The 22717-nt window shown below is 42.7% G+C and overlaps 1 long non-coding RNA gene across 1 annotated transcript in view; it reads right to left on the bottom strand.

The window, feature by feature from the left end:
* Positions 1-22717, bottom strand: part of LOC140105960 (uncharacterized) — an 85859-nt gene that overhangs the window by 59273 nt on the left and 3869 nt on the right. The window lies entirely within an intron of this gene.

Here is a 22717-nt window from a genome sequence, read left to right as displayed (position 1 = left end):
TATATACTGTGTATATATGCATCTACTGTGTATATATGTATATACTGTGTATATATGTATATACTGTGTATATATGCATCTACTGTGTATATATGTATATATGCATCTACTGTATTTATACACGCATATATTTATATAAGCATATACTGTATGTGTGTACATTTATATATATATATATATATATATATATATATATATATACGTGAATGATGTGGTTTTTGTATATGCTATGTATATGGTATGTATGTATATGCTGTATATACTGAATGTGTGTGTGTATTTCCCGTATGTGTGGGTATATGCTGTATATACTGAATGTGTGTGTATTTGCTGTATGTGTGTATATACTTTATGAGTTTGTATATACTCTGTGTATTAGTGTATAAATGTATATGAGTGCACAAATGTGTGTGTATAAGTCTATACTTGTGATAATAAATGCAAGTATTCGAGTGTAGAACTTTATGTGTGTGTATATAAGTTTATGTATCAGTGTATACATACACTGGGGGCGAGGCGGCTGTATGTATTGGTGTTACTGGGGGCGAGGCGGCTGTATGTAGCTGTGTTACTGGGGGGCGAGGCGGCTGTATGTAGCTGTGTTACTGGAGGGCGAGACGGCTGTATGTAGCAGTGTGACGGGGGGTGAGGCGGCTGTATGTAGCTGTGTTACTGGGGGGGAGGCGGCTGTATGTAGCTGTGTTACTGGGGATGAGGTGGCTGTATGTAGCTGTGTTACTGCGGATGAGGTGGCTGTATGTAGCTGTGTTACTGGGGATGAGGTGGCTGTATGTAGCTGTGTTACTGGGGATGAGGCGGCTGTATGTAGCTGTGTTACTGGGGATGAGGCGGCTGTATGTAGCTGTGTTACTGGGGGTGAGGCGGCTGTATGTAGCTGTGTTACTGGGGATGAGGCGGCTGTATGTAGCTGTGTTACTGGGGGTGAGGCGGCTGTATGTAGCTGTGTTACTGGGGATGAGGCGGCTGTATGTAGCAGTGTTACTGGGAGCGAGGCGGCTGTATGTAGCTGTGTTACTGGGGGTGAGGCGGCTGTATGTAGCTGTGTTACTGGGGATGAGGTGGCTGTATGTAGCTGTGTTACTGGGGGTGAGGCGGCTGTATGTAGCTGTGTTACTGGGGATGAGGCGGCTGTATGTAGCAGTGTTACTGCTGGGATAGTGGGAAGGAAGCAGGAGGACTTGTGTGTACGCTACACTTAGTGGGGGCCTCCACCAGATTTTGCGCCCAGGGGCCCCCACCATCCTTAATCCGGCCCTGCATATGACATCACACAAAACACTTAACTCCTGCCTTACCAGGCAGGTTTTACCACTGCAGTGTTCCCCTGTATTATCTAGTGTTATGTAGTGACATGCTGTGGGGCTGATCAGACCCTACACAGGCTGCAAGCTACATGGTGGGACGTATTCGCAAACACAGCTCTGCCTTGCATTGGCGAGGGTGTTGCACATGCTCAGCGCAATTTGGCTGCCGGACTACATGAGGAGCAAGAAGGTGTGGATAGAGATGGATTGTCATTGGAGCTCCCACTCTGGGTCCCCTGATTCTTCCTCTTCAGGGGACCCTGGAGGGAAGATACAATCCAAATTTTTCCATCATCTTTCTATTGTATTGATGAACTCAGGACGCCAATACGATTAAACCTGTGATACAGCAGGGATCAATAAGTTACCACTTAAATTGTCTTGTTAGCACTTTGTGACATATAAGTGGGTTTTGGTTGTAGCTTGGGCACTCTATCTCCAAAAGGTTCGTCATCACTGCCCCAGCAGATCCTAGGCAGTTTATATTGCATTGTACCCTCCAGCAGACCCCAGGCAGTTTATACTGCACTAGCCCCTCCAGCAGATCCCAGACAGTTTACATAGACTCATTCCCTCTGCAGCTCCCAGGCAGTTTATAAAGAATCATACCCCTCCAGCAGATCCCTAAGAGTGTAAGAATTATTTTATATTCATAACATTAAAAAATTGGTTGCGTTTAAGAAGTTTATGAAGAAATACATAAATATTTAATAAAGCTCGACCGAATCCTCAAGTCAACCCACACCTTTATTGTTAAGTAAAGGTGTTTGTGTGGTTTATTGTACTATTTGGTAAGTGTGGTATTAAAATGGCAAATTCCACGGGTTGGTTTATGGGAATTTATTTGAGCAGTCTTAAAGGCCCTGAGGCATATAGCCTTTGGAATTGTGGAAAGGATTAACCAGGGCTAAGTCATCATGGGTGGTACACGCAATGAACACAAGCTTAAACTTTAAGCTCATTCCAGCAAATAATTGATATTGTTTTTGTAATGAAAAGTTATATAAATTTCCAATATACTTTCTGTAATAATTCTTAATGGGTTTTCTAGATCACTGCTTGATGTCTTCTTCCTGTCATGTAACTGGAAACATCATTCTTTACTTCCTGTAGATAAACACTGGTCCATGGTCATGTGATGTCGTGGAAATCAGCCATCACCCACCTGTCCCCCTAGTCTTAAGGCTGCATCTTTGGGTTAATAATCTGTGTCATGTCTAACACAGAGCTAAAGTAAGTAAACAATTAAACACTTTTCTCTGATTAGATATATTGCAATGTTTCTTGTGTTCACATTGATTTATGCAAAGTTTGTTGAAAAGTTCATATAGATTTAAAGGCAATGCACCTTCAGTAAATTAACAGGAAGTGAGTCATTATGTAATTTTTTAGGAATTTTTGATCATTTGTTTTAATTTTCCAATCTATACTAAAAACCTAAAAAAAACATTTAGCTTCTGTACAGCCCATCTTTACACAGAAGGTACGGCAAGATGGCAACTCTCCTAATTAAATAAGAAATAATTAGTAATTAATTTCATTAGTAAAATATTTACAAAAACAGCCAAAGAGGGGCTTTCAATTTTATGGTTAGGAGGTGCCATCTCAGTTTATGTCACTGTCTAGAATGATCAATTACTAAGATTACGTTCATTAGAAATTGACTTAATAAACCACTACCAGTATGTTGTCAAGAAGTTGAACACCTTCCAGATCATGTTTCTTTCATGCCTCAGTGAGGTGGCATCATCCAGAAAATCAACTTTGAAGTGAGATGTAAGTTGGATGTATAAAGTCATGGAGGCGGAGAGTGTAACACGGAAGTCAAGCTCTCCCTGCCTCTGAACACCTCCTCATGCACCGGACTTCTAGAGATTAGGTCAATGATGTCCCTGACCATAGCACCATCAATTACAGCGTTCTAAGGCAGGGAAAGCTTGACTTCAGTGTTACACTCTCGCCTCCTTTACTTCATAAAACCAATTTACATCCAACTTCAAAGTTGATTTTCTGGATTATGCAATCACACTGTACCTTGAAAGAAACATCATCTAGAAGCGGTTTAGCTGCTTGAAAACATACTGCTAGTGATTTATTAGGTCAATTTCTGATGACAGGTTCCCTGTAACATTTCAGGTATTCTGAACTCAAGTAAATGAACAAACAGAGAATAAGAACAAATATTTTGGTAAAGAATTTTTAGAATCTTCCTCTGGTTAAAATTTTTGTACTTCTTTGCTTAGGAATAAATTGCTTTGGCAGATTAATAGCCCTGCACTATAGAACATCAGCAATCTCATTAAAGCTAAAATCGGATTAATTTGCTCAAAGCTGTGCATGCTTTATAGCCTTTATTTGTCAAATTATCCTAAGGCTTTCTCAAAGTAGAACAAATGTAAGTTTCCCCTAAACATAAGACTGTAATATTGAGGAGTTACATAGTGCACATAGTGGTGGCAGAGTTTTAACCTTGAATCATTAGTAAGTATCTCTTGTGGTCCACATTTGACAAAGGGAATTTGGAGCTATTCTGATAGCTGCAGATGTGCTTGCAGCCAGTATGGATAGTCTATGATAACCCAGAATAGCCATATACATTGGCCTATATACAGCATATAATTGTCCAGCTTTAGGCTGTCTGCAATAATCATTTGCCACTAGTGCCATGACACTTAGCACTAGGTCACCTAAAAAAAACAAGGTAGGCATTGGTTATTGTTTTCTTCATGAAATGTGTGACCAGAAAAATAAACTAGAAAACAACTTTAATTTTTAGAACTAACAAGAAATATCCACTTCTGGAAAGATAATTGTGGACAGGATTTTAGTGGGTTGAAAAAGAAAAAAATTGGTTGGAGATTAAAGTCATAATAAACTATTTGGTCACAGTGTTGCCATTATACATTCTACAAGCAAAGCCCAATGGCCGAGGCAAGTTTACAGATAGAAGGAACTTTAACCTCAGTCTTATGTAGAAAAAAATATAACACAGTCATTGAGTGGGTAGGCAGGGCTTTAGCCATATTCAAGTATTGCATAGATAATTTAAAAAAAAGTCATAACAAATCCATTGTATGACATGACATGTAAAACCATGTATATACATAGGAGTGTTCTTGATGTTTTTTGGCAGTTTGGTTCTCACAGTGAAGTTAATGACCTCCCTGCGGCTTCTCTTTTGCATGTATGATGACATAGTGTGAGATCTATTACAACACAAGAACATTTTTATGTTGTAGGAGCCCCTCAGTCTCATTTTCATAATTTTTAAAGTGTTTTTTTGTAAAAACAAGGGCATAGGAAGCTTAAAAATGAGCAGATCCTGCCAGAGGGGCACACACCACTATATCAGTGTGCTAGGTTTACAATCCTTCGTCCTGGTGGTAGATGTCCTTTAATGGTCTGGCACAGTCACCAGTGGTGGATATGGTTTGGCAATCTCTTTTTAACCCCTTGGTGAGCCCACCATATTACTAAGAGAGGAATCTAATAGTAACTGTCCAGACCCTTTCACTAGACAATCATTATGTCTTCTATATATAATATAAAATTATTTCCGTAGTTGATCATTGAAAATAAATTCATAGTTTAAGGATTTTCTGGTCCTGATTGCATTTACAGCTCCATCTACTACCGGTATGTAGGTTCTAGTAGCCAAAACTTTTATGATTTGTAAAGCGCTACGTTATGATTTGTAAAGCGCTACGTAATTTGATGGCGCTATATAAATAAAGATTATTATTATTATTATTAAAACAACTGATCTGTGAGGGACCTGGATAGCCTAGAATAATTGTTAAATATGAATGAGCCCCATTATCTTTCAGGACTGTTTTCTTTTTCTTTCTCAGGAATAGAGGAAATCACCTACTGAACACCACACTAGGTATTAGAATATAACATTAAAGTCTGGATAACAGAATTACATTGGTAGCTTACCCTCAGGAACTACATACTGTTAAAATCTCCTATTTAATTCTACCTCACACCCACGCACACCTATAAATGTATAAAACATTATTATTAGCTCTGTTTTATGAGCAACTGTCTATCACACATCCTGTTCAACATAACCCAATAAATACCTGCAAGACAAAATTACAAGCCAAAAATGTAAAGTAGAAATGTGATCCCTAAGATACCTGATGGATACATACAGAACTGGGAGAAACATACAAATAGAAGTTCTAGAGTCATGTCAGCCAGTGATGGATGTTTATTGTAACATTTATTTAATATCAATGGTTGCCCTAACTAAATATATTTTATGGACGTATGATTGTATAGATAAGAGTTGTACAGAAGGAGTCATTGATGATTACTGTACGTGAGATCATGCGTGCCTTATCTTCAGATCTGGGTTCACTCATTGGTACCCCATTGGTCCTTCTCTTCAGTTTGCATTGTGTCTATATAGCACGAGCACTACATTTGTTGTCTTTTACTATCACAATACAGGCAGTCCCCGGGTTACGTACAAGATAGGTTCTGTAGGTTTGTTCTTAAGTCGAATTTGTATGTAAGTCGGAACTGTATATTTTGTAAAATTGTAACCCCAGCCAAAATGTTTTGGTCTCTATGACATTTGGATTTTTAAACTTTTGGATTGTCATAAGAACCAGGATTAACAATAAATCTTAATTGCAGACACCTTTGATAGCTCTTACATAATTGTAGCCTATGACTAAAATATAGTAAATTACCAACAGCCAGTGGTCCGTTTGTAACTAGGGGTTGTCTGTAAGTCGGGTGTTCATAAGTAGGGAGCCACCTGTAATGAAAAAATATATCTTGCCCCATAAAAAAATAAAACTGAAATGGCTAAATCAACAAAAACATATAAAATGTTAAAGTCGTGGGGACTCTATTTACAAAATTGGCATATATATGGTTATGAATTGTTGCATGAATATATAGAAAAGTTTAAAAAAAACTGCATTCAATAAACTGTAAATTATAGGTAGCTTCTAAACCAGGAGATTATCAATCAAACCCTGCAAAAATCACAAAATAAATGTTTGCTTACGTTATATGGCGTCTACAAAATCACTTGCCACACCCGGGTGTAATGTTCTATGGGAAGCTGTTATTTGCCAACAAAAGTTTTCTGAGAAGGTAATGTGTGTGCCCACAGTCCTAAGGGAGTTCAAATGGGCTGCTCCAATTTGCAATAAGCATCTGATCACTCCATTTAAACCTGCCTGTGTATTATACCAGTGCATGTTATTTATGGCAAGGGCTGCTGCACAGTTGTAGCTTGAGGTTTAGCATACAGCAGACAAGTAGGCAGAGACAGAGGTTGTGGGAAGTGCAGAGCTCACACTTCTTCCGCTATCTACACAGGGCTCAAAAGGTAATGACTAAACTAGAAATAACCACAAGAAAAACTACAGTAACCAGGCTAGACAAGATAAAAAATATAGACAAGATACTGTACTAGCCATACAAGAACAGCACTTCATCGCAGATGCTATTTTAAGTGAGTCTGAGACAAAGATTCACTGGTGTTCCCAAGAATAGAGTGTTATTGAGTGATACAAAATATTCAATGAAGTGTCCCTTTAAATGTATAAAATTTAGATCAATTTCAAACAAACGTAATGGAAACAATTTTCTTTGCCAGGATACTTGGGTAATTTGCACTTGAAATTATGTGCACCACCTTTATTTAGGGTTGTAGACCATCTATACAGAGTTTTCAGACTTGCTGGAAAAAAAGGACATGGCCCTGAAGAAAAAAAGCCTTTGCGGCACAAAATTCAATATTCTGGTGCAGTAAACTAGACCAACTAATAGGAGTTGCAGGATATGACTTGCTAGACTTATACTGCATCAGATTAATCATCCAGCATCAGACACAGTGGGGCTCATTTACTTACCCGGTCCATTCGTGATCCAGCGGCGAGTGGTCCGACGTTTATTCGGAGCTTGCCGGGATTCGCTAAGGTCGTGCGCCCGATATCCACTAGGTGTCGCCAAGGTCCGCCGGAGTTCACCATCCCCTTCCTGGTGCATGTAAGTGCGTTATTTTTGAAATACCACGGTTTTTCCGACGGCCACGCCCCCCCATTTTCGTTGCATGAAACCCAGCAGCAATGCGACACAATCCGATCGCATGCGCCAAAAACCTGGGGCAAAATGGAGCAAACAAATAATTTTTGGGAAACCAGCCGAAAATGAGCGATTCGGGCCCTTAGTAGATGAGCCCCAGGGATTTGTGTGGCGCAGCAGAGAGCTGTCTAGTTCTATTCTACATTGGTTTAACCCCTTACCGACATGTGACGTAATACTACGTCACATGACAGGTGCGGGTGCATGGAGAGGGTTCACGGGCTGAGCCCTCTCCATAGTCCGTTAGTCTTTGCTGCATATTGCAGCAAAGGCTAACCGGTAACACCGGTGCCAGCACTGATCGCAGGTGTTTTCCCGCTGATCACTGCCAGCGGCTTCAAAAAGATGCCAAGATGACGTCATCGGGAAGCGTGATCCATCGCCATGACAGCCTTGGGTCTTCCGAAGACCCGAGGCTGCTCCGGGTTAACCTATTCATTACAATGTACTATCAGCACATGAGGAGTAAAATCCCCATATACTGCCATACTGTAGTATGGCAGTATATAATAGGATCGATCAGACAACCTAGGGCTAAAGTACCCTAGGGAGTCTGAAAAATAGTAAAAAAATAAATAAATTAAAAAAAAAAACTAAAATCACCCCCCTTTCCCTAGAACTGATATAAATATAAATAAACAGTAAAAATCATAAACACATTAGGTATCAACACGTCCGAAAATGCCCGATGTATCAAAATATAATAACGTTTTTTCACTGTGTTTAACCCCGTAATGGAAAATCGCGCCCAAAGTCGAAAATGGCACTTTTTTGCCATTTTAAAAAAAACAAAAATTCTATAAAAAGTGATTATAGAAAGGTCATACAGTCCTAAAAATGATAACATTGTAAACGTCATCAAAAGCCACAAAAAATTACATTATAAAACCTATACAAATTTGGTATCCCCGTAATCGTACCGACCCAAAGAATAAAGTACACTTGTCCTTTGGGGCGTACAGTGAAAGTCATAAAATCCAAGCCCACAAGAATACGGCACAAATGCGTTTTTTTACCAATTTCACTGCATTTGGAATTTTTTTCCCGCTTCCCAGTACATGGCATGAAATACTAAATACCACCATTTTGAAGTGTAATTTGTTACGCAGAAGATAAGCCATAACACAGCTCTGTACATGGAAAAATAAAAAAGTTAGAGATTTTTGAAAGTGGGGAGTTAAAAATGAAAACGCTAAAAATGAAAAAGGGCTGTGGCGGGAAGGGGTTAAAGACTAACACATTAATACATCTCCCTCAATGTTCAGATGTCAATATACTGTTTGCTATGTCATTTTTTGCCTCAACCACACATACATTTTATTTACTATATAAGCATAAAACATGAATTATGAGAGATCTCTTCTTATCCGTTCTAGGAGTATACGTTGATCCTGCTGTATATGGGTTGCGCTCAGAAGAGAAGAGGGTTATACATCACCAAAGACATCTGCAGTGGGTGCACACGCTGCTAGTGAATCTCACATGAAATGGCCTACTGTGAAGGTCTGGTAACATGACTCTAAAGACATTAGTTCCAGATTGAAAAAACAGAATAGACATGATGTGAATAGACATGATGAAATGACGCCTGAAAAGAACATCGATTTGGCGTCACACATTTTCATCAGTCTTCTCACGACTTTCCATTTAAAGATAAGTATCTTTCTGCTCACGTGGTCTGCATGGATTTATCAATACAGCAAGTGACACAGACGTGAAACAGATTTGTTTCTCTCAGAGGGCCAGATTAAGTTTTGTAGGCAAACAATCTGGTGGTCAAAATTGACTTGGTGATCCCAATGCAAACATTTTGTTAGTGGGCCACCCCTTGGCTGCTAAGAGGACCCCAGAGTATGTACATGAGCTGCTACAAAACCTTGTAATACGCACCTCAGCTGTGAAAGAGCCTCATCTTGGACACCTCAGCTATGCTAGAACCTCCCCATACATACTTTAGCTGTGATAGAACATCATGATGCACACCTCAGCTGTGGAAGAACCTCACCATACACACTTCAGCTGTGATGGAACATCATGATGCACACCTCAACTGTGGAAGAACCTCAAAATACAAACCTTGGCTGTAATAGAACATCATGCTGCACACCTCTACTGTGATAGAACCTTACCTTACACACCTCAGCTCTGATGGAACAGTAGGATGCATACCTCAGTTGTCCTAGAACCTCACCATACACACCTCAGCTGGGATTGAACCTCATGATGCACACTTCAGCTGTGCTACAATATCATGATGCACAACTTAACTGTGATAGAACTTTATCATACACATCTCAACTATGATAGTACATCATGCTGCCCGCCTTAGCTGTGGTAGAATGTTACCATACACCCTTTTTTAACATAATTTTTTATTAGTTTTTTTTTAACAGAATTAGGCTAGATTCAGACGATGTATGCCCGCCGTACCGTAGTACTGCGGCCATACATCGGCGCTGTGGAGAGGAGCAGGGGATGAGCGCAGCTCCTCTCTGGGACAGGAACGGGCCGGTCACTGCCAACATCACTGCTTTCCTCAATGAATTCTGGTCCATCTTCGAAGAACCGGGTATCTTCTGCTGAGACCGCCCTGGCAACTACGCACTCTTGCCTCCGAGGTCTCTTGCAATGAAGCAGCCTTGGCGTCCACGTTAAAGAAAGGACTGTCAATTCGTAACAAAGACGCACTGTGTACATGGGATCTGCCATCTTCTCTGAGTGACCTCATCTCCCTGGCCACTCGGATAGAGATCCGGTTCTCAGAGCGTCTGGAGGAGCAGCACCTAGAATATAAGCAGATCAGGACCCGTTGTCTGCTCTGCTTGGCTCTAGTTTTCCAAAGACCACCACATCCGCCCTCCTTGTTTTCTGCAGAGGAGGCTATGCAGATGGATAAAGCTCCTCTGACACCCCAAGAGTGCTACAGTCTGGAGCACTTTCTCGGAACTTGTCCACTCTGCCCACACCTAGGATTTCTGGGAGAAGCGTCCCTAGGTGACAGCAAAGCTTCTCCATGTCTGAACATACCTGTCCTACTCAGCTCTAGGACTGGTAGCCAGTTTAAAGTTTCTGCCTTCCTGGATTCTGGCTCTGAAGGAAACTTCTTGGATGCTGCCCTGGTCTCCCAGCACCATCTTCCTGTGGTCCATCTTGAGAAGCCGCTGGTCAACTTGTCTGTCAGTGGGCAAATTCTCTGCGATCTGGTCCAGTACCGCACCAAGCCTCAACTGGCAGACCAGGGAAGTTCTTTGTTGGGGACATGAATGAGAGTCACACTGTCTGGGGGCACTTCATCCTGTACCCACAATCTCTACTCTGGTGTCTTCCAGGCCCCTGGTGGGTCTTCCTGTTTCTTTCATGGGTCATATGACTGCTCTATTGACTTTTGCCAGGCATATCCCCTTCACGGGGTCGGGTGTACCCACTTTCCTTGCCTGAAGCTGCGGCTATTTCAGCCTATGTGAAGGAGAGTCTGCAGAGGGGGTTCTGATGGCTCACTCCATCCATGCATTGATTATCGCGTACTGAAGAAAATCACCCTGATGAACCGCTACCCATTGCCATTGATCACGGAACTCTTCGACCGTCTACGTGGAGCCATGGTTTTCACCGAAGGTGACAAATGGAAGGCTACCTTCAAGTGATGGACACTTTGAGTGTCTCATCATGCCGTTTGGAGTCTGTAATGCACCAGCTGTATTCCAGGAGTTCGTTAACAACATTTTCAGATACCTGCTGTCGTGGTCAACCTGGACAATATCCCGGTGTTCTCTGCTGACCTTGAGTTTCATCAGGTTCATTTACAACTACTCCTCAGGTGCCTAAGGGACAATCGCCTGTATGCCAAGCTCAAGAAGTGTCTACTCCACCAAAAGAGTCTTCCTTTCTTTGGTTATATCATCTCTGACAAAGGACTACAGATGGATCCCACAAAATTGTCTGCAGTACTTCAGTGGCCTCGCCCATTCGGACTTTGTGACATCCAGAGATTCCTGTGCTTCGCCAATTACTACCGGCAGTTTATACCACATTTCTCCTCTCTCGTGTCTCCCATTGTGACGGCTGAAGAAGCTTTCTCCAAGCTTTGCCTTTGCCTCTGTACTCGCTCAGCCTGATATGGAGAAACCTTTCCTGCTAGTGGTTGACCCCTCCTTGGTTAATCACTCCATAGGTGATCTGGAACTTCTAGCCATAAAACTTGCCTTGGAAGAGTGGCATTATTTTCTGATAGGAGCTCGTTATATGGTTGGTATGTATACTGACCACAAAATCTCCTGTATCTCCAGACCGCTCAACAGGCTCATTGGTCCCTCTTTTTCTCTAGCTTCAATTTCCTGAACCATTTTCGTCCAGCTTAGAAGAATGTCAAAGCCGATGCCCTCTCTCGTGCCTCCGATTTTATTGGGGAAGAACAAGCTCCTCGACATAACGTTCCTCCTGAACGACTTGCTGTTGCCGTGCCTGTGGATATCCAGCTAATTCCTCCGACCTGACCTTCGGAAGAGGATATTATCTTGGGGACTGGCTGGGCACCCTGGGACACAGAGATCTGTCTCTCTACAGTAATCTCTCATTTATACTGGTGGCCAGGTCTGGTCAAGGATGTATAAGACTTCGTGTGCCCGAAATAAGTCATCACGTATCAAGCCAGCAGGTGTGCTCCTGCCACTGTCCATACCCAGCTGTCCGTGGACTCACGTGGCCATGGACTTTATTACGGATCTTCCGCTTTCTTCTGGTAATACCGTCATCTGGGTGGTCACAGACTGTTTCTCTAAAATGTCCCACTTCGTTCCTCTGCCGTTAGCTCCTCGTCTTGCCAGTTTATTTCTCCACATCTTCTGGCTTCATGGACTTCCTCAGCAGATTGGGGCACATTTACTTACCTGTCCGAGGAGTTCACGCGAAGTGCATTGTTGCGACGATAATGCACTCGGGCGTGATTCACTAAGATCGTGTGCCCAATATCCTGCATCTGTCACATGATGGCCAGTGCAATTTTGACAAAATCTGATTGTGTGCTGCACAATCCCCTTCTAAACAATTGTCCCAGCCGTGCAAATCCCAAAAACTCTTAGTAAATAAGCCCCATTGTCTCAGACCGGGGGTCCAGTTTGTTTCTAGATTCTGGTGTTCCTTCTTCAACCAACTTCAAGTAAAACTGGACTTCTCTTCTGCCTATTATCCGTAGTCTAACGGGCAAGTGGAGAGAGTCAATCAGACTCTGGGCTGCTATATGAGGCACTTTGTTTCCGCTTGACAGGATGACTGGTCCACCCTGTTACCTTGGGCAGAGTTCTCCTATAATTCTCTTGACTCTGAGTCTGCTGGTGCAGCTCCCTTCTTGTTGTTTTTGGGTGATATCCACGTCCACCTCTTCCTCTCTCCATGCCTTCTGATGTTCCTGCCATAGAAGACTTAGTACAAGACCTCAAGTCCATCTGGGAGAAAACTCGTCAGTCTCTACTTTGGGGGTCCACCTGCACCAAAACCCGGGCTGCCAAGAAACGCAGGTCTGCTCCAGTCTTCTCTCCGGGTGATAAAGTGTGGCTGTCTTCCAGATATGTCCGGTTAAAGATTCCAAGCTACAAACTCCGGCCCCATTTCCTGGGTCCATTCAAGGTGCAGAAGCGCATCAACCCAGTGGCTTACAAGCTTCATCTTCCTCCCACCATGCGTATCCTGAACTAAAGGAGATCCTGGACATGAAGACGGTGAGGGGGAGATGGCTCTTTCTTATTGACTGGAAGGGTCAGAGAAGAGTTTTTGGAAGCCTGAGGAATATAATCTGAAAGGTGTGAAGCTGCTTGACATCATCGTGTTATATGATATATAAGGTCAGATTCTAGAGTGCTTGGTCATTTTCAGGCTAAAATAATAATGAGTTTGTATTATGGGACTCTAAGAACGTAATCAGGTTTCAGAAAATAGAATTATGTAATCCCTAGACATATCCATGAAAGTACTGCTAAGACTACTAAGAGGTACTTCCTAAGCTTTTCCTCTATGGTGCAAACATCTGGGATTAATGCTTAGTAATTAGATTCTCTTTTATTGGTGGAATAAAAAGATGGTAGTTCTGCTAATTCCTCGAAAATGAACATGTCACTTGTAATTTTCTTTTTGTATTTTAGTTTATAAAAATAGCAAGAACTAAAGCATGACATTTCCTCAATATTTGCACTTGAGCATAGGCCACAGGGCCGCATCTGCCATGAGGCGAGATGAAAATCTTGCCTCAGGCGGCAGAATGCGGGTCCCTGTAAAGGGCGGCGAAATTTGCCACTCTAAAGTGGGCGATTCGGGCGTCCATTAACGCCCGAATCGCCCACCAGCTAAATAAATCGCGCCTGTCTCTTTAAGACACAGGCGCGATTTATATGCGGAGCGACGCAGCGCCTTTCCGGCAGCTGCGCGCTCCGTCCTAGGAGTGACACAGGCGTCATGCGTCTGTGTCACTGTGCGGAGCCGAGGGAGCAGCCGCCTGCAGGTGAGTGTGATTTTATTATTTTTCATGTACTTTAATTAAATGTGGGGAGGTTTCATGTTATAATGGGAGGGGGGGTACTATATAGGGCTAGAAAACGTTTAATACTGGGGGAGGGGGGGCGCTATAGATATCATATGGGGCCATAATTATTTTATACTAGGGGGGGGTGCTATATGTATTATTTGGGGCCATAATTATCTTATACTAGGGGGGGGGGGTGCTATATGTATTATTTGGGGCCATAATTATCTTATACTAGGGGGGGGATGCTATATATATTATTTGGGGCCATAATTATTTTATACTAGGGGGGGGATGCTATATATATTATTTGGGGCCATAATTATTTTATACTAGGGGGGGGATGCTATATATATTATTTGGGGCCATAATTATTTTATACTAGGGGGGGGTGCTATATGTATTATTTGGGGCCATAATTATTTTATACTAGGGGGGGGGATGCTATATATATTATTTGGGGCCATAATTATTTTATACTAGGGGGAGGGGATGCTATATTTTATTTGGGGATTTGGGGCTATAATTATTTTATACTGGGGGGATGCTATATATATTATATGGGGCCATAATTATTTTATACTGGGGGGGGATGCTTTATATTATATATCACTAAGCTGGGGGCTGTATATGGGATACAGTATATTACTAAGCTGGGGGCTGTATATGGGATACAGTATATTACTAAGCTGGGGGATGTATATGGGATACAGTATATTACTAAGCTGGGGGATGTATATGGGATACAGTATATTACTAAGCTGGGGGGCTGTATATGGGATCCAGTATATTACTAAGCTGGGGGGATGTATATGGGGTACAGTCTATTACTAAGCTGGGGGCTGTATATGGAGTACAGTATATTACTAAGCTGGGGGGCTGTATATGGGATACAGTATATTACTAAGCTAAGGAATGTATATGGGATACAGTATATTACTAAGCTGGGGGGATGTATATGGGATACAGTATATTACTAAGCTGGGGGGATGTATATGGGGTACAGTATATTACTAAGCTGGGGGGATGTATATGGGATACAGTATATTACTAAGCTGGGGGGATGTATATGGGATACAGTATATTACTAAGCTGGGGGGCTGTATATGGGATACAGTATATTACTAAGCTGGGGGATGTATATGGGATACAGTATATTACTAAGCTGGGGGCTGTATATGGGATACAGTATATTACTAAGCTGGGGGGATGTATATGGGATACAGTATATTACTAAGCTGGGGGGATGTATATGGGATACAGTATATTACTAAGCTGGGGGGATGTATATGGGAAACAGTATATTACTAAGCTGGGGGGATGTATATGGGGTACAGTATATTACTAAGCTGGGGAGCTGTATACGGGATACAGTATATTACTAAACTGGGGGGCTGTATATGGGATACAGTATATTACTAAGCTGGGGCTGTATATGGGATACAGTATATTACTAAGCTGGGGGCTGTATATGGGATACAGTATATTACTAAGCTAGGGGGATGTATATGGGGTACAGTATATTACTAAGCTGGGGGGATGTATATGGTATATAATATTTAGGAGCGCAGTGTTGTTATCCAGGAGACTTTATACTGTAGGTGACTGTGGTATTTTTAGGGACCCGGGTGGAGATGCTGCACGGAGCTGAAGATATCCGGCCGTGAATTCACCTTTGATACGTCATGGATTGGAGAACCTGGAATAAAGTCCTCCTGATGGAAGAGATTGTCATCTATAAGGTACTAGATTCCACTAATGCCTCTCAGATCCTGTAGTCAGTCACACAGTGTCAGGGAGCTGTCTGTAGGGTTGTTAATTGTTAGTAAAGTTTAAGGATTTACTTAACAGGGATTGGGGGGGGGGGCAGCATTTTAATATTCGCCTCAGGCAGCAAATATGCTAGAATCGGCCCTGATAGGCCACAATTGTTATTTGGCTTTATTTGTTCTCTAGTGGTTTTACTTATTATTTGGCATTAACTATTTATTTATAATTCATAACGTATATATCATAGGTATTGTTTTGTACCATATGTAGCGTATTCTTAATTTGTATACATTGTAGGTATTCATATGTACCGTCATATATTCTTAATTTGTATACATATACATTGTAGGTATTATTATGTACTATAAGTTGTATGTTACGAATTTGTATACATTGTAGGTATTCTTATGTACTTTTGCATATTATTGATTTGCATAAATTGGCCCAGGTTTATTAAAAGAAGTGCAATCTGCACTAAATGCAGTTTGTCTTGCGACTGTGCAGGATGCTCCAGATTATTGTATACTGACATATGGTCTTTGTCACGAACCCGACTCACCGGAGTTTACACACTGGGATAACTACTCTATGGAGTCCCAGAATTTAGCCCTTAATTACGTTATCTTATAGGGCAAAGGTGACTCTCCTATCATAAGAAGGGAACTCATAACCCATAATTTATGACACCTCCCCTTTTTAGAGATGGCATGGGAGATCGATCCACAGATCATCTCACAAACCCATCTCCATGGCTCCCCACTGGTGAGACAATACAAATATACAGCCGTTTCCACGACACCTATTCCCATTTTAAACAAATAGAGGTTCAAAGTTAGTTGGACTTTAGTCTCAGGAATACCCAAAAATCCAGCTAGTGGAATATCCTGTGAGACCTGCAGTAAGGGTTTCCATGGCTCTGCCAAGCTGCTGTCCACATGTAAAGCAGCCCCACACCTCTGGTCCTTTGTGGCCAATACACATGTTACAGAGACCGTCTCACTGAGCTCTCCTGTAACAATCCCTGGGCTGTAAGATAGCCCCATTGCCTCCTCTGCAGGGGTTACTAAATGTTCAGAACTCAGACTGATGTCTGAGTCATGGACACTCGGACTGTTAGTGACCTCAGATACAACAGGTGTCAGCAGGTCAGCTAAGAGCCCTGGCTCACCCTCACTGCACACTACCTCATCCTTGTAAGGACATAACACATTATTATCATCACACATTGTTTGGTCAGTGCAAGGTACAGTACAACCAAAATGAGCACATATCAAGTTGACATTATAGGACAGTTCAACTGTACTTGGGGAAACATTTGCAGAATCCTTGGGCGCTAATGGCCCCAGGTCAGGCATCACCTCAGACTCGTTTGAACCTATCACATTATCACTGTCCATTCCTGTAATGGTGGAAGAAACATTATCATTCAGAGTACATGGGGCAGTGTTTGATATCTCCTCTGCACTTGGGAAAATATCTGCAGAATCCTTGGATGCTAATTGCCCCAGGTCAGGCATCACCTCAGGCTCATTTGAACCTATCACATTATCACTGTCCAGTTCTGCGTTGGTGTTAGAAAAAGTATAATCCAGAGAACCCGAGACTTGGACGTGATAAGACATTTGCGCTGCACTTGGGGGAATATCTGCAACATCCTTGGATACTATTCGCCCCAGATCCTGTACCACATCAAGACTCTTTGGACATATCACAATGTCATCATCATCACACAGGCTAGGCTCCATACCACCCAGTGTAGTACATGTGACGTTCCCATTATTAGACTGGGAGACCAACTGCCCTGGATTAGTCCCCAGTAAAACATTAGTAGGAATCATCTCAGACTCCTGGACTTTCTTCGATCGACATCCAGACGCCATATCTCCATCAGGGTTGACTCTCCCAAACACAGAAGAAATAGGGATCTTAGTTGTGGGGGTGTTCCTCGATCCCCTAAAACAAGTAGGGCTGTGGTGTTCCATTTGGTTGCATACACCACACCTACCAATATTAAACACAGACTGGGTGGGAGTAGAGGGGGCACAGGTGGTAGGCTTACCCTCCGTCCAGTCATCCTTAATAGGCCTCCTCAGGGCTGCTACTGGCTTGGAAACAAAGGAATCCGCTATCCTTGCGGTCTTGTTTTCATCCTTAGGCTCTCGGGCCATTAAAACTTGCTGCCCGATGCATTGGACTGAAGAATTGCGCACCCGGAGACGGGCTAACTCCACTTGGAACTCCCTCTCAGCTTGACGATCTGCAAACTCTTTCTCCCTCTGGGCTTGAAGCTCTGCAAACTCTCGTTCCATCTGGGCTTGACGCTTTGCAATCTCCTGCTCACTCTGGCCCTGAAGCCTTGCTTGCTCTTGCTCCCTTCATATTCGAAGCTCAGCCGACTTTTGATCCATCTGGGCTTTCCACTCCTCAAACTTTTGCTCAGCTTGACATTCTTGTAAAATACACCTTAAATGCGTTTCTGGGTCACACTCTCCCAGCAGTTGGAGAAGCAGTGCCCAGCTGGCGTCTCTTCCATTCGCCTTCTTATAAGTAGCCGCCATCTTAGCAGTTACTTGCCAAATAAAAGATAGAAAAGAAAAACAAGAGGGGAGGGGACTGTTTTGCAAGTATGTCTTACTACAATAAGCACTGAGTTTTTCCTTGTAGACTGGGGTACTCCTCGCAAGGATTCCACCAGTCCTTAAGTGCAAGGGTTAATTACTTAAACCAAGCACTTAACGCTCTATCACAAAAAAAATGTATCCCACCGCTGCCACCAATCTGTCACGAACCCGACTCACCGGAGTTTACACACTGGGATAACTACTCTATGGAGTCCCAGAATTTAGCCCTTAATTACGTTATCTTATAGGGCAAAGGTGACTCTCCTATCATAAGAAGGGAACTCATAACCCATAATTTATGACAGTCTTCAAGATTTTTTTTTTAAGATGCACCTTTAACATACAATGTGCAACACAATTCTGTCGAGTGGCTCTATTAAATGTGTTGCAAACTCTGACTAAGCATTAACACACCCCTTTTGGTGCACATTTTTTTTCGGTCTTGATGGACACAGTGCAGCCGCGACCCAAGACTACTGTCTCACAGGTGCACCTGCGATTTTTGTTGCGGATCGCAGGCACACCCAAGCCTCTCAGTGTGGCCGGGCGCCCCCGACCCATACTCACCTCTCCAACGCTCCTGCTTCCCGACAAGGCTGCGCACATCCACACTCACTAGGGTGCGTGTGCCGACTCTCCTAGCCTTAAAGAGCTATTATCCTCCTGATTGGCGCTAGCTAATCCGGCTTAGCCCTTATCATCCAGCACCTCCCTTCCTGCCTCGCCCGATTGTTAGCATCGTTTCCTGCTAAGCCCTCCAGCGTTTCCAGTGTTTCCAGTGTTCCTCCGTGTTCCTGAGTTTCCTTTATCGTGTTTCCTGTGTTTCCCATGCCTGCTGTGTTCCCGTCATCTGTTCCTGCCTTCCCTGTGCCAGTTCAAGTGTTCCTGTTCCGTGCGGCAGTTCCTCCCTGCCTGCCTGTACCGTGTGCCAACTCCTTTGTTCCTGCCATGAGTTCCAGCGTATCCTCCCAAGCTGTTCTCCTGCTGTCACCCCAGGCTCGGACTGTGTCCTGCATCGCCATACTACCTTGGCTGCCACTGCAGGCCTAGTCTCACACGTGGAACAACCTGCTGGCACCCCGTTTTAGCAAGACCATCCCACTTTGTGGCGGGCTCTGGTGAAGACCAGGTGCCACTTAGACACCGGTCCCGGGTGTCAGCTAGTCCCATCATCTCCCGCAGTGGTCCAGACGGTCCACAGACTCTCCCTACTGGTACTCCCTAGGACTCTCCGTGACTGTGACAGTTGTCCCTACGAACTGTGCCAGTATCCTGACATACTGCAAACACTTATTACATAGTGTACATGTGGAAGCTCCAAGGACATTCTTTCTAATGCAAAGTCAGGCAGAAAACTGGCATAGTTTCATAGATCTGGGCAATTGTATGTATAATTGCATATATATAAATATATACATATTGGGGCAGATTTACTTACCCGGTCCATTCGCGATCCAGCGGCGCGTTCTCTGCGGTGGATTCGGGTCCGGCCGGGATTCACTAAGGTAGTTCCTCTGACGTCCACCAGGTGGCGCTGCTGCGCTGAAGTTCCCCGAAATGCACTCAATTTCACCGGCCTATTCCTAGTGAAGGTAAGTGCAAGTTTCGCAACACTTTTTTTTTTTTTCAAATGCGGCGGTTTTTCTGAATCCTTTGGGTTTTCGTTCGGCCATGCCCCACGATTTCCGTCACGTGCATGCCAGCGCCGATGCGCCACAATCCGATCGCATGCGCCAAAATCCCGGGGCAATTCAGGGGAAATCGGCGCAAATCGGAAATATTCGGTTAACACGTCGGGAAAACGTGAATTGGGCCCTTAATAAATGACCCCCATTGTATTGGAAAAGACAGTAAAAATATGCAATTTACCATAATTTCTGTAAATATTCACATTAGACATGTGTGCCCTATCCTATAACTAGTGGGTATATTGTCTTTGTGGGTAACACTGTAAACTCAAGTGGCTTTGCTAGAAATGGGGACCTTTTGCACAGACATTTCATCTTTTGCGCTTTGTCCCAGGTTCCAATTTTTAAAAGTCATAAAGAGCCAAATAAACACTACATCTAACAGAAGACTCCCACTGAAACACAAGAAGAACATATGAACTCTAAGATTTAAGGCATAAATCCCCATGCACCCCTATGAGGATAACATGAATGCTGACAACACTTTCTATATATTTTACAAATGCACTCTTCACATCTACTTTCTTTACATTCTGGCACCATAATACTTACACTACAGAGTCATTGGCCCCCTGTCAATGCAAGCAGCATAATTGGCACAACAGTTAATGTTTTTCGGTTAATGTGTGACCAGTGGGAGCAATCCATATACATTTGGTCCAAAGGAATATAATGTAAACCACCAGATCAGCATATTTCTTTTATTTGACACTGGATGAAGAATTTGTATTATGCATAAAAGCTTCTAATGTAAGATAAAGCAACCGGCCTTCATTTACCTTATTACATATTTTAGTAAGATGAGTAAGCAAAGAATGGGGAAGTGCACTATGAAAATAGTATGTGGCCTCAATAGACCCTTGTTTAAAAAATCAATGTGTTAAATAAAGAGGGTTTTAGTGTTGATAAAAATGATATTAATATTTAAAGAGGACCTGTCACCCCCAAAAAGACCCCCACCAAATATGCCCCCCCCCCCCATAATCCTCTCCCCAGCCCCTTTCTATATATATAGTCGGTTGTAACAGATCCAACCTCTTACCAAATAAGAGGTTGGATCCTTCTAACCCCTGCGCTGGAAGTCGGCTTTAATCATGAGAGGCCCGGCTGACACTCCCCCTCCACGCCCATGACAGCGGGAACCTGTAAGAGTAGCCGGCTATATTGCGCAATTGTTGCCGGCTCTCCGGCAACATATGCCATGTTGCCGGCTACTTTTACAGATCCCCTCTGACAGGGGCGTGGTGGGAGAGTGTCGGCCGGCCCCCTCATGAATAAAGCTGACTTCCAGTGCAGGGTATACGAGGATCCAACCTCTTATTTGGTAAGAATAGAATAAAAACAGTGAACACAGTGAACACAGGATCATTTAAGTGAAAAACACAGTAAAGAACACAGCGAAGAATAGATTACAGATGTTTGGCACATCTGCTTACTTGTTGGGAGATACACGCGGAACGGTGCGAACAAAATAGTATTTGAAGAACAATATATATGTGTGAAGAAGACATTGCAGATGTATGGAAACATCTGCAATGTGTTCTTTACACACATATACATTGTTCTTCACATGCTATTTTGTTCGCACCGTTCCACGTGTATCTCCCGACAAGTAAGCAGATGTGCCAAACATCTGTAATCTATTCTTCACTGTGTTCTTTACTGTGTTTTTCTCTTAAATGATCCTGTGGTCACTGTTTTTATTCTATTCTTCACTGTTCTTCACTGTGTTTTTTTAATTAAATGCTCGATCTCGAGCAGGGGAATTATTCATGTCACCTAGCAACCCATCCATTTAAAACGCATTGCACTCACATTGCACTTGCAATGCTTGCGAGTGCAATGCATTTTTGATGCGTCTCCATAGACTTGAATGGGGCGGTAAAAACGCAAAGCAAAACAAACGCAAGCACGCACGTGAAAAACAACGCAAATGAGGAAAAACCCATTGGAAACAATGGGACAGAGTGCAATGCAAGTTCTGCGCGTCAAAAGCACGCACAGAACTCGCACGTGAAAAACGCTAGTGTGGAAGGGGCCTAAGTTACTGCTTAAATTGCTTTGTTGGCACTTTGCAATAAATAAATGGGTTTTAGTTGTATTTTGGGCACTTGGTCTCGAAAAGGTTTGCCATCACTGTTTTAGGGTAAAGTAAATGCAGTCCAGGCATGTCCTTACAACGCTGGTGTACCTGCCGCATGCTGAAATATCACCTTATATTCCAAGTCATCTACTAGTCAGGGGGCGGGCTTAGGGGTTGACTAGTCAAGCGTGCACCCAGCCTCCATGCCTACATGCCAATCCTTCTTTCCACTGACATCATCTGTTTTGGAGGGATCCACAGACAGATTTATGGTTCAGACATAATGTTGATTGCACAGACTTTTCTCTAATCTATATGGGGCCTAGAGAACAAAGACTATCAACTGGACACCTCCTATTAAAGGGGTTGTATAACAACTGAGAAGCATTCATTTTATTTGAGCTAATCTGAATACATAATACAATTGACTCTGTTTCATTGGAATTACTGTAAAAAAATAACTTTTTGCTGATATTCTAACTTGTTGAGAAGCACTTGTAATTCCACTTTTTATTTCAAATCGGGATATAAGAATGCAAGGGTCTGTGTGTATTTTTCCTATCATATCTTTTCTCTAGCTGTGTATAATAGGATTAATCGTGAAAAGG

Source organism: Engystomops pustulosus, chromosome 11, assembly GCF_040894005.1.
Source record: "Engystomops pustulosus chromosome 11, aEngPut4.maternal, whole genome shotgun sequence".
Taxonomy (NCBI): Eukaryota; Metazoa; Chordata; class Amphibia; order Anura; family Leptodactylidae; genus Engystomops; species Engystomops pustulosus.
Note: the sequence above shows the minus strand (reverse complement) of the source record. Positions and strands in the feature narration are given on the sequence as shown.